The sequence below is a fragment of the Chrysochloris asiatica genome, unplaced genomic scaffold (assembly GCF_000296735.1).
Source record: "Chrysochloris asiatica unplaced genomic scaffold, ChrAsi1.0 scaffold00282, whole genome shotgun sequence".
In the NCBI taxonomy this organism is placed as follows: domain Eukaryota; kingdom Metazoa; phylum Chordata; class Mammalia; order Afrosoricida; family Chrysochloridae; genus Chrysochloris; species Chrysochloris asiatica.
In genome coordinates this window covers 476,177-488,041 of record NW_006408800.1, presented here as the reverse complement: position 1 = coordinate 488,041, position 11,865 = coordinate 476,177, and the positions used below count along the sequence as shown (strand labels likewise).

Here is an 11,865-nt window from a genome sequence, read left to right as displayed (position 1 = left end):
CTGCAATCTTTACTACATGCCTTCCAACCCATAATGCACACCTGGGGAGGCCCGGGCCTCTGTTTTATTTAGGGGAGGAGCTTCACACCAAGATGGGAGGTCCTTAGGCAAGGTACAGCTAACATCAGTACTTTTCCAGACATTCAGGTAACTTTACATCATACTTCGCTGGTTCGAATCCCAGGCCAGCAACTTGGATTCTCAGACCCAATTAACATATCTACAGCCCCTGAGCTCAGTTGGGGGAAGGTGAGAGTTCTGCAGGAGACACCCAGGTGAATGGGCTGCACCTGGAAAAGGGATTAAGGAGGATGGGTTCTTTGTCTATAGAACAAAGAACCGAGAAGTAGCTAAGATATTTTTAGTTAATCCTTTTGGAGAAAGGCTTGACCTTGCAACTTTTAGTCTTAGGCTTTAGGAAAATATCACATTTATCTGTGGATTATCAAAGGCTCCGTGTGTTAAATTAATACATGTAACAATATTAAGATGAAACACAATTTGCCATTAACTGCCAGTGGCTTCATTTGTTACACTCGGGCCTATAGGGCCTTGAACCTCTGACCAGTCTTACACGGTCCGCAACACAGCCTGGGTCGGCTTTAGTTCTAATTGCGTTGGTGAGCTGACATGCTTTACAGGCAGCAACAATGCGTTCAATTTTGGAGTTAGCATTTCGAATTTTGATTTTCGCTTCTCTTAAGAGGTCTTGCATTTTATGAGTGCCCATGTGAGTTGACCGGTGCATTTTCGTGAGAATATATTCCCCTAAAGCTTCAGGTACTATTAATTTATCATCTGATGTTTTCCACCACTTCCCTATGAGGTGTGTCCTAGGCAGAAGTTTGATCCAGTCTAGGTCCACCTTGGAATATGGTGGGTCCTCTGGCAGGGTGGTATCTCCTGGGTCAGGCAATTGAGTTACTAGGGCCCCGCTGGCTGTTAAAGCAACTTTTCTGGCAGTCCGGTCGGCCAAATTGTTGCCTCTGGCAATGGGTGTATTCTCTTTCTGATGCCCAGGGCAGTGCACAATAGCTAACTTCTAAGGCAACCAGAGGGCTTTTAATAGGGCCAGGATCTCTTCTTTATTTTTAATGGTTTTGCCTTCTGCTGTCAGCAGTCCCCTTTCCCTATATATAACTCCATGAAAATGTGCTGTGGCAAAAGCGTACTTGCTGTCTGAGTACACATTCAGCTTTCGACCCTCCCCTAGAGTCAATGCCTTAGTTAATGCTATGAGTTCTGCTCGCTGAGCAGAAGTTCCAGCTGGCAGAGGTTCAGCCCATATTACTTCAGTTTCCGTGACCACCGCTGCCCCGGCATACCTGTTCCCTTCCCGGACGAAACTGCTTCCGTCGGTAAACCAAGTGTCCTCTGCGTCTGGCCACGGTTGATCTCTTAAGTCCGCTCGAATGCCATGCACTTGGGCTAAGATATCTGAACAGTCATGGAGCGGAGCATCTAGGTCTGGGTCAGGCAGCAGTGTAGCCGGGTTCAGGGTTGCTGGCGTCTGAAAAATAACTCGGGAGGGATTCAAAAGCAGACTCTGGTAGTGAGTTAGGCAAGCATTTCTGAGCCAGCGGTCTGGGGGCTGTTTCAGGACTCCTTCGACTGCGTGAGGGGTTATTACATATAATTCTTGGCCTAGTGTTAACTTGTCAGCATCTTTGACCATCAGGGCAACTGCCGCAATCATCCTTAGGCACGGAGGCCTTCCTGTGGCAACCAGATCAAGTTTCTTAGACAAGTAAGTCACTGGGAAGCACCACGGGGCAATGTATTGGACCAGGACACCTTTAGCAATGCCTTTCTTTTAGTCTTTGTAGAGATGGAAGGGCTTAGTGATATCAGGTAGTCCCAGGGCTGGTGTTCCTAACAGGGCAACTTTAATTTGCTCAAAATATTTCTGCATCATTTCTGTCCACTGAAAACTTTGGGTACTTTTTGTTGCCTCATACAGGGGTCTGGCCAACTCTGCAAAACCAGGTATCCATAGATGACAGAAACCAGCTGACCCTAGAAATTCCCTGACTTTACGGGGAGAGTCTGGTGTCGGGATTTTAAGAACTGTCTCTTTCCTGGCATCAGACAGCCACTTCTGGCCTTCTTTCAGCACATACCCCAAGTAACTTACCTCGGGTTTGCAGATCTGGGCTTCCTTAGCAGAAGCGCGGTACCCCAGTTCTGCGAGTTTGGTACCTCTCATGCAGGCATCTTGAGTTTCAGCTGCTATAAGGAGATCATCTACATACTGCAACAGAGTTAGGTTAAGGTTCTGAAGGCGAAACTCACTCAGGTCATCCTGTAGGGCCTCATTGAATATTACCAGTGAGGATTTGAGCCCCTGGGGAAATCGAGTCCATGTCAATTGACTATTTATACCTCGTTCCGGGTTGCTCCATTCAAACACAAAGATGTGTTGACTTTGGGGGGATAATGGCAGACTGAAGAATGCATCTTTTAGATCTAGGACCGTATACCACTGATGGTTTGGGGATAACGAATTTAGGAGGGTGTAGGGGTTGGGCACTGTGGGGTGAATGTCCATGACTCTCTTGTTCACTTCACGGAGATCCTGAACAGGTTTGTAGTCAGTGGAGTGTGATTTACGCAAGGGCAACAGGGGAGTGTTCCAGGATGACTGACATGGCTTCAAAATTCCCTGGTCTAGCAGCCTTCTGATATGTGGAGTCACTCCTTTGCGAGCTTCTATGGGCATGGGATATTGTCGGACTCGTACAGGGTCGACTCCAGGCTTTATCTCAATGATCACTGGGACTCTATGCTTGGCTGGACCTACACTCCCCATCTCAGCCCAGGCTTTAGGGAATGTTGCTAGCCACCAGTCAGTATCTGGGTTTGGCTGTGCTGGCTCCTGGTGTAGCCGATAATCGTCCTCAAGGCTTACAGGCAACACCTGGATAGGCTCTCCCCCTCTGTTCAGGATTTCTGTTCTTTCAGGATGGAAGTGAATCTGTGCTCCTATCTTGGTGAGTAAGTCTCTCCCGAGCAAGGGATATGGGCAGTCGGGTATGACTATGAATGAGTGGGATACTCGGCCCACACTTAAATCTACTGTTCTTTGAGTAGTCCATGAGTACTGTTTCATCCCGGTGGCCCCTTGGACCCAGGAAGTTTTGTTAGTCATTTGGCCATGTGGTGATAACAGAACAGAGTGTTGAGCTCCTGTATCTACAAGGAACTCAACAGGCTTCCCCTCCACTTTCAGAGTTACCCTGGGCTTGGGGAGGGGCAGCGAACCCCATCCCCGCGAGTCACTCAGCTCATCAATCACCAGGATGGGAGTTTTTGATTGATTTCCTATTCTTTTCTTAGTACACTCTCTGGCCCAATGACCCTCTTCTTTGCAGTAAGCACATTGATTCTTCCCTCTCCAGACTCTCTCTCTTTGTTCCCCTCTGCCTCTTCTGTCTCCTGAAATCTTTCTTAATTGTCCCTCATGTTTGCTTGGTTCCCCTGTAGTAGAGGCTAGTAAAATCCACTCAAGGTTCCGAGTATGACGGCTTTCTGATTTCACCTATCTCTCTTCTGCAGTTTCTCGGTGGTTAAATACTCTCTCAGCCACTACTACTAGATCTTGGATACTCTTCTCCTAGCCTATCTACCTTCTGCAATTTCCTACTGATGTTGGGAGCTGCTTGATTAACAAAATGGATTATAACCGCTGCCTTAGTTTCAGTAGCTTCAGGGTCCATAGGTGTGTACCTACGGAAAGCTTCCTGAATTCTCTCTAAAAACGCTGTGGGGCTTTCATCTGGTTTCTGTTGCACACTACCTACTTTGGCCAAATTGGTGGGCTTTCTAGCAGCCACTTTGAGACCTCCCAACATAGCCTGGCGATAAACTCGGAGCCTCTCCCTCCCTTCCATTAGGTTAAAATCCCAGTCTGGTCTAGACAACAGAAAAGAGGCGTTTCTGGTGTCAGCATTAATGGAGGGTTGCCCATTATCCTGGCCTCGGACTGGATTCTCTCTTGCTCCTCTATGGTGAATAAAATTTGGAGGAGTTGCTGACAATCATCCCAGGTGAGCTGATGTGTGAACAGAATGATTTCTAACAGCTTAATCAGATCCCTAGGGTTATCTGAGAATTTGGCATTATGAGATCGCCAATTGTACAGATCGCTAGTGGCAAAGGGCCAATAGTGATGGGGTTGGTTGCCTTGTGCGTCTAGGGGTCCCGTGGCTCTTAATGGGAGTACAGTAGAGTCAGCCAGCCCTGCTGGAGATGCTGCCCGCCTGTTTCGAGTATTGAGGGCGGGGTCCCCCGCATCGGGGCGACTGGGAGCTGGTGGGTCCCCTCTCCCTCCTGCCTGTGCCAGGCCCTCGGTCACCACTTCACGTTGTACAGGGGCAGGAGGTGGCTGGGCAGGAACAGGAGGAGGAGGGGCCTGGGCAGGAGCAGGAGGAGGAGGGGGCTGGGTGGGAGCAGGTGGAGGAGGGGTCTGGGCTTGGTAAGGAGGGGGAAAAATGAGCTCTTCCACAGTGCTGTCCTGTAGAACTGGGTATAGCTGCGCCGTGGGCTTACTGTCTGCCTGTTTTGCTACACTAACCTCTTTGGGAGGCTTCTCTTTCTCCTTCCTTTTCTCGCATGCCGCTAGCACTACAGTTGGTAACTGTGGCTTCTGTGGAGGCAGGAAGGATTTTACCCATGGGGGGGGGGTTACAAATCAGGTCTTCCCAGGCAACAATGTAAGGAATTTGATCTGGGTGCCCTGCTCGTGGGTGGAACACTATGTCTCGGACTCTCCGAGTGGTTTGTAAGTCAAAGGTGCCCTCTTGTGGCCACCCTACATTAAAGGGGGGCCACTCGGAACTGCAGAAAGTCTCGAGTCTGCCCTTTTTTATTCCTGTACTAAGATTTTGGGCGCGCTTTTTCACTTCTCCTAAATGATCGGTTACAAGGGACAATGGGGTGGTTGCTGCTTGTCCCATGGTGTGAGTCAGGTATTAGTAACACACACACATGATAGATCACCAGTCCCAGTGATAGCAAAGATGTCTCTGACGGTTTTGCTGCTTACATGAGTTATAGTGCCAGTGTATAAAGCCCACCGAGGAATCATCCTCAGGAGGGGCTGAAGCCCAGTCCTATGTGAGGCCAAAATGCTGCACTAGGTTCTCTTAGTAAGCTCAGCTTCCACCAATCAGGGGACAGAAACTTGAAAACAAAGGAAGACACTGCAGATTGGTCTAATTAGAGGCACCGCACGGCCACATAAACGAAAATGCAGAGTAGATAACAGAGAGAAAGGGTCAGTCTGTGGCAGAGAGTCCAGTCTTCAGGAGCAGTCACAGCCAGTCCAACACTAAAGACAAGAGCTAGGGGTAGGTATGCAAGGTTGACCAGGACACACATAGACCACGAGGCAGACATAGAGTCGGGTTTGAATGACGAACGGGGGGTCCACACAGGCGTGTGGCCACGCCTCTGAAGAGATATTGCAACTCCCTCCTAGCTAAGGATCAGCCGTGTAAACCCCGGCCCAGGTCACCGCTTGTGAAGCAATGAGTATCCATTATGCTGTACGAGGGAGTCGTGGAACCGCAGAAAAAGACCCAATCAGGCACTGTAGCCTGAGGGCCATGGTGCTGCACGCACCAAGCGTAGCAGGCTACGCCTAGTTGCTCTTACACTGCACTTGCACGACCACTCACTCGACACTAGAGACAGACAAGGTTTGGGATCTGACAGCTCTCTGCCGGCTTGGAGGCAGAGTTAAAAGAAAACACACACACACACAAAAACACCAGGTGGCAGTCTCACACTGCACCCAGCGGGAGCGACCCGCTTCGCCTTTCAGATGCACAGACTTGGGGCTCTCCGTCCCCCCCTATGAGAGAGCCGGAACGTCTTCCAAGACTCCCTGCCGGTAGCTGTATGGCGCGTCCGCTTAGGCTATTTTCCAGCTTCAGACTGAAACTTGAGCTCACAGAACAACAGACACAGACAGAATGGCCACGTATGTACACAGACTTACCGGCCAGTGACAACCCTCCAGTTCTGGAGGTCCTGGGGGTTTCGGGGATCCTGGACGGGCCCCCAAATGTTATGCCCAGAGTACGGGGTCCCCAAAAACCACCCGAGTAGTTGATGCAGAAGCCGATGCAATTGCACAAGGGTTGTTTATTCAAGCTCGAGCCAGGTCTCTAACCTTATCAGACACAGCGGAATAGGGATAGAGCCCCGAACTCCCTGGTAGCGGGGTTTTTATAGATTTTTACAAACAGATTCGGGGGTCTTCTACCTAACTTCTCTAGGATTGGTTTATACTTGGTAAGGTACGAGATTACACAATTCGATTGGCCACTACCTATAGCTAGGATAGCTTCATTAGGATAAGGAAGACATTTGTTACGCTAGGACAGTTTAATTAGGGTAAGGAAGACATACATTATCTAGCCTTGGGTTTGTCAGGAGAGTTTATCTCTACTTTTATGGCTCGTAGGGGAAGGGGTTCATCTCCGCCTGGTACTACCTGACCAGGCACATTCCTGAAACAGGGAGACGTGCTTTAGCCTAATTAGAAAATGGAGTTTTCTTCTTAGGGTCCCACAAAAACCTGGTGAAAGTTAAAACAATGCTGAAGGTAGATAGTTATGATGGAGGATAAGGTCTTAGTGAGGGTTCTAAAGTGAATCCATGGCAAGTAGGCAGGGGGTTAACTTTCTGCATGGTAAAGCAAATCATAGACCACATGAATCTTAGATTAATTTGTTTTTCTAAAATTGCATCCTGCTACCTTATGTTATTAAGGAGCTCTGGTAGAGTAGTGGTTACAAATGATGCTGCAAACCTCAAGGTCAGCAGTTTGAAACTACCAGCTGAGGCTTTCTGCTCCCATAAAGATTTATAGACTCGGAAACCCTGTACAGGGTCACTATGAGTCGGAACTGACTCCACGGCACTTAACAACAGCAACCTTACGTTATTAGAAGTTTTAAGTAAATTTAATTTCATTTTACATATTTCCTTGAAGGTTCATCTTGGGAGACTTCCTTGCTAGGAAAGCCCTCACCCTCTAGGTAAATGTTCCATTTGGATTCATTTGTTTCGTCTCCTTCATTTACTTATTACCATTATAGCAATTTATATTTGGCACATGAGTATTATTATCAGTTCTTGTGATGGCATTTCACTGGAAACATTTATTTTCTTTCTCTCTTAGAGTGGTTGCTCAGGGTTTGAGGTTAGTCGTCTTTTGATGTGTTGTTTACTGCTGGGGTCATTCTCAAATATTGAATACCCAGAATTGGAGTATAAAAGGTGCTTATTATAACCTCCTTGTTCCTGACTGTGGGGATAACTGGCAATCTGTCAAGAGCTGCTAATGATTCAAAAAGGTGACTTGCTGCACTGTCATTCCTGATGACACACAAGTCCCTGACCTGACTAGACAAGGAATTTTAGCCATGTGGGAATGAGAAAATAAAACTCCTTGGGAAATCATGCGGTTTGCTTCTGGGCTTGGCACAATGACCAGTAGTAATCAAGTACTAGTCATGGTTGGTCTACAAATGGATGAGGTCCAACTAGCAGTAGGATAATGCTCATAGATGGATTTAGTGGCAAATAGTTTCTAATTTGTAATTGGCTCGTGGAACCTTGAAATGAGTGTTCTTTCTTAAGCAAGGTCTACCAGCTTAAGTTTTATAGTAAATGTAAAGAGCAACTCTACCTTTGTTGTGAAGTGCCATCAAGTTGATTCTGAAAGGAGCTCTGGTAGCGAGTGGTTACAAATCGGGCTGTGAACCTTAAGGTCAGCAGTTCGAAACTACCAGCCACTTTGCGGGAGAAAGATGAGTCTTTCTGCTCCCGTAAAGATTCACAGCCTTGGAAACCCTGTACAGAGTCGCTATGGGTTGGAACCGACTCAAAGGCACTTAACAACAACAACATAGGGTTTCCAAGGAGCAACTGGTGAGCTTGAACCACTGACTTTGAAGTTCAAACAGGACTCTACCTTTAGAAGACCACAAAATACTCTTCTGAGAATAAATCAATGATACCTATTCGGTTTTGAGTAAGCAAAAGTGTGAATTGAGTTTCGTTGCTTCAAGATTTGTTAAAGAGGAAACTTCCTTGTGGTGTCAAGACAGAGATCATCAGTTTTTTCCATCTACGGGAAGAAGTAGAAGTAGTTGTCAAAGTTAGTACTCTGGAATCAAATTGAACTCCTAGTTTAACAATGTAATTGAGGGCAACTATTTAATCCTTAATGGAGTACTGGTGTGGCACTGTGGTTTAATGTGCTGGACTGCAAAGTCAGTTTGAACTGCAAGGTTGGTTGTTCAAGCTCACTAGTCGCTCCCCAGAAACCCTATACAGGGTCGCTATGGCTTGGAACGGACTCAATGGCACTTAACAACAACACTCAATCCTGCTGTCTAAATTTCATAGAACCTTCATCCTATGAGTTTTATGAGGGTTAGATTAAATAATCCATGTATGGTACCAATTTTGGTAGCTGACATACAGCAAGAGGCATGGCTTTATCTTTAGACTTCCAAAATTGGGATAATTGGATTCATTCACTTGAGAGTTTTTCCTTTGCATTGACTGTGGTATATACTTATACACGCAAATGTATGATAACATTGTTGTTAAGTGCTGTCGAGTCAGTTCTAACTCATAGTGACCCTGCATAGTGTTTCTGAGGGGCAGCTGGTGGGTTTGAACCACCAACCTAGCAATGAGCAGTCCAGTGCTTATCCTACAGTGCCACACTAGGATCCCATATAAGTGACAGGCACTTCCATGTATTACATAGCCACCACTTCTCATAGGCAAACAGCTCTCCAGAAGCATCTGCCATAGACTATGGGAAGGGTTGTGTAAGGATTAGGAGTGTGGGCTTTGCAGTGATGTAGTTGGCAACTTGCTAAACAAAAACCTGAAAACAAACAAACAAACATAAAAGCCTTTGCAGTTACCACAGAGTTGATTCTAACGCATGGTGATCCCATTTGTTACAGAATAAAACTTAACTGTTTAGGATTATCTTGGCTGTAACACTTACAGAAGCAGATTGCCGGCCCCTCTTCCATAGCACCCAGAGTCCTTACATTGATAAAGGTCCTATAAGTAGAAGGTGAAAAATGTAGGACATAATTTAATTTCTCTTTGTATATCTGGAGAAATGGAATATAAACCAGAATGCTACATCTTTCTCCCATGGAAGGGCTAATAGGTTCAAACCGCTATCTTTTGGTTAGTGGCTGAGCACTTGACCACTTCAGGGGTCCTTAAAGGTACAGGTATGGCACTGTAGGATCAGCACTGGACTGTGAACCAAACTGTCAGCAGTTCAAACCCACCATCTGCTCCTTGGAAACCCTATACAAGGTCGCTATGAGTTGGAACCAATTCCATGGCATCTAACAACATTATCTCATTTGGAGTACATAGTGGTACAAATGATTAATGCTCTTGGTTGCTAACTAAAAGTTTGGAGGTTTGAGTCCATCCAGGGAGAAAGTTCTGACAGTTAACTTCCTAAAGACCAGCCATTGAAAAGTCCCTGGAGCACAGTTCTACTCTGACATACCCATGTAGTTGTCATGAATTAGCGTTGACGCACTGAAAATGAGACTAACGTTAGCATCATTACTCCTTGAGAAAGTGTCCATGAAACAGAGTATTTGTATATTGTAATGTTTCACTGTTGTGACAATGGTACAGGACTGGGCAGTGTTTCCTCTTGACAGATGGACATTATGTAACAACAAGAAGAAGCATTCACTAAATGATTTATGGCAAGTATGGAAATTGTTGTTGTTAAGTGCCATCGAGTCGGTTCCGACCTATAGCGACCCCATATAAGGTTTCCTAGGAGCATCTGGTGAGCTTAAACCACCGGCCTTGCAGTTCAAATGGCTTTGCAGTCTGGCACATTACCCCACATAGTTCAGTGTTTCTTTACACCCTAAATATTTGTGAAACCAAGAGAACTTTATATCACTTATATTGTAACTTGAGATTTCAAACTCTCTGAGGTTGGAACTGTTAATAATATATGCCATATCTAGATGGATACATCATTTGTAACATTTGATAGTGATGATCAATTTAACGTATCACACAGCTCATTTTCCAGGGGACTTATTAGCCACATGAACCTCAGTGGATTCTTTCACCAAAAAGTAGATGAGAAACTTTGGCTCTGTAAGTCCTAATTCTGGCTCTGGTCCCAAGCTTCTACTATGGAGGAGAAGGGACTTCCTCCAAGCTTCTGATGAATGAATGAGGATATTAATAATCATACTGCTTTCTGATGACCAATTTGTACACCTGGAGTGTGGCATGAAATCAATCCTTATTTATTATCAGACACCATTTTCTGGCAAGAAACATCATTTTCTACCAGTGAATTATAAGACTGTTGCCAAGCTTTAGCCTAGTGAAGAAATACGTGTTTACATTTCTAAGCTGCTTACACCTAACCTAGAGCCCTTTTCCACAGTAGCTGGCTCTGTGTCCATGGAAGGATGCTTGCTGACTCTGGCCAATTCTGCTTTCATATGTTCTGGGAATTAATTTAACGTCTTATTTTCTAGTTAAACCACAAACTTTCTCACCACAAGTACAGGGAGTGTCAACATAACCCTGTATCTGACTTGTGGGGTCTGTCACATAAAACAAAACCAGAGTAACAACTAAAAGAGTTGTGTCACAACAGAAAAGTATTTTGTGAAGTAATACTGGACAGACTTAGCTGAATTTTTATTTTTGCTTTCATTCTTTTCCCCTGCCCCTGTGATAATAACATCCATAACAAAACAATTGCTGAACCAACAATTTTTACATGTACAATCAGTGACATTCATTATGTTTATCATTTTTTGCAGCCATTACTACTATCCTATCACCCTTAACAGAAACTCAGTGTCCCGAATGATTGACCCTCCCATTTCTCCCTTCTCCCCACCACTGGTAGTGGAAGTTCTTTGTGGTTGTGTGTCCTGGAGTCAGTTCTGATAGCAACCCTATGTAGAGTTTCTGAGGCTGTAAATCTTTACTGGAGCACCAAGCCTCATCTTTCTCCCACGGAACAGCTGGTAGTTTCGAACTGCTGACCTTGAGGTTAGCAGCCTGACTTGTAACCACTATAAGACCAGAGTTCCTTCTCCCCACCACTAATAAAATGAACTTTGGTCTCACTTTATTTTTTTCCTACTTCATATAAATGGGATTACATAATGTCCATCCTTTTATGATTGACTTATTTCACTTAGGATAATGTTTCAAGGTTCACTTATTTTGTAGTATATATCAGAGTTGCAATTCTCTTCATGACTGAGTGATAATCCTTTGTAGGATATACTGCCTTCAGCTCTTGAATTTTTTTTTTTTTTTTGTAATGCTTTTTTTTTTTTCTGAATATGGAATTCTGGGCTGACAGGATGTTGACTTTTCTTTCAAAGCTTAAGATGGCTTTCCCCTGCATTCTGGTTGCTATCATTTCTACTGAGAAGTGAGAAGTCATTGATTCCCTGTATTAATACATTTTTCTCTGTCTGCTCTCAAGATTATGTTTTTTAGTGGGCAATTAATTTGGATGAGGAACTCAAAATGTAAGTGTTGTTCTTTTGTCTTCCTCAGTGCTTGGTTGGTTCAAGAGTAACCAGGAATCTGGGCAGCATTTATACACAGAATTCAAGGTTAAATTTTTATGGATTATCTTCACTTTGGGAATTCCTCTCTCTCATTTTCCTTTTGCTGTGATGGACTCAAATTCTGCCCACTACAAGATCTCCCAGCTTCTGATTGCTTTTTCTTTTTCTTTTTTTTTAAGGTTTTTATTGTGGATTGAGTGAAAGTTTTCAGGGCACATCATCGGTTTCA

The 11,865-nt window shown here is 45.0% G+C and overlaps 1 pseudogene; it reads right to left on the bottom strand.

Moving 5' to 3' along the window:
* Positions 1-4,613, bottom strand: part of LOC102810564 — a 5,729-nt pseudogene extending 1,116 nt beyond the window's left edge.
* Positions 4,614-11,865: the final 7,252 nt, after the last annotated feature.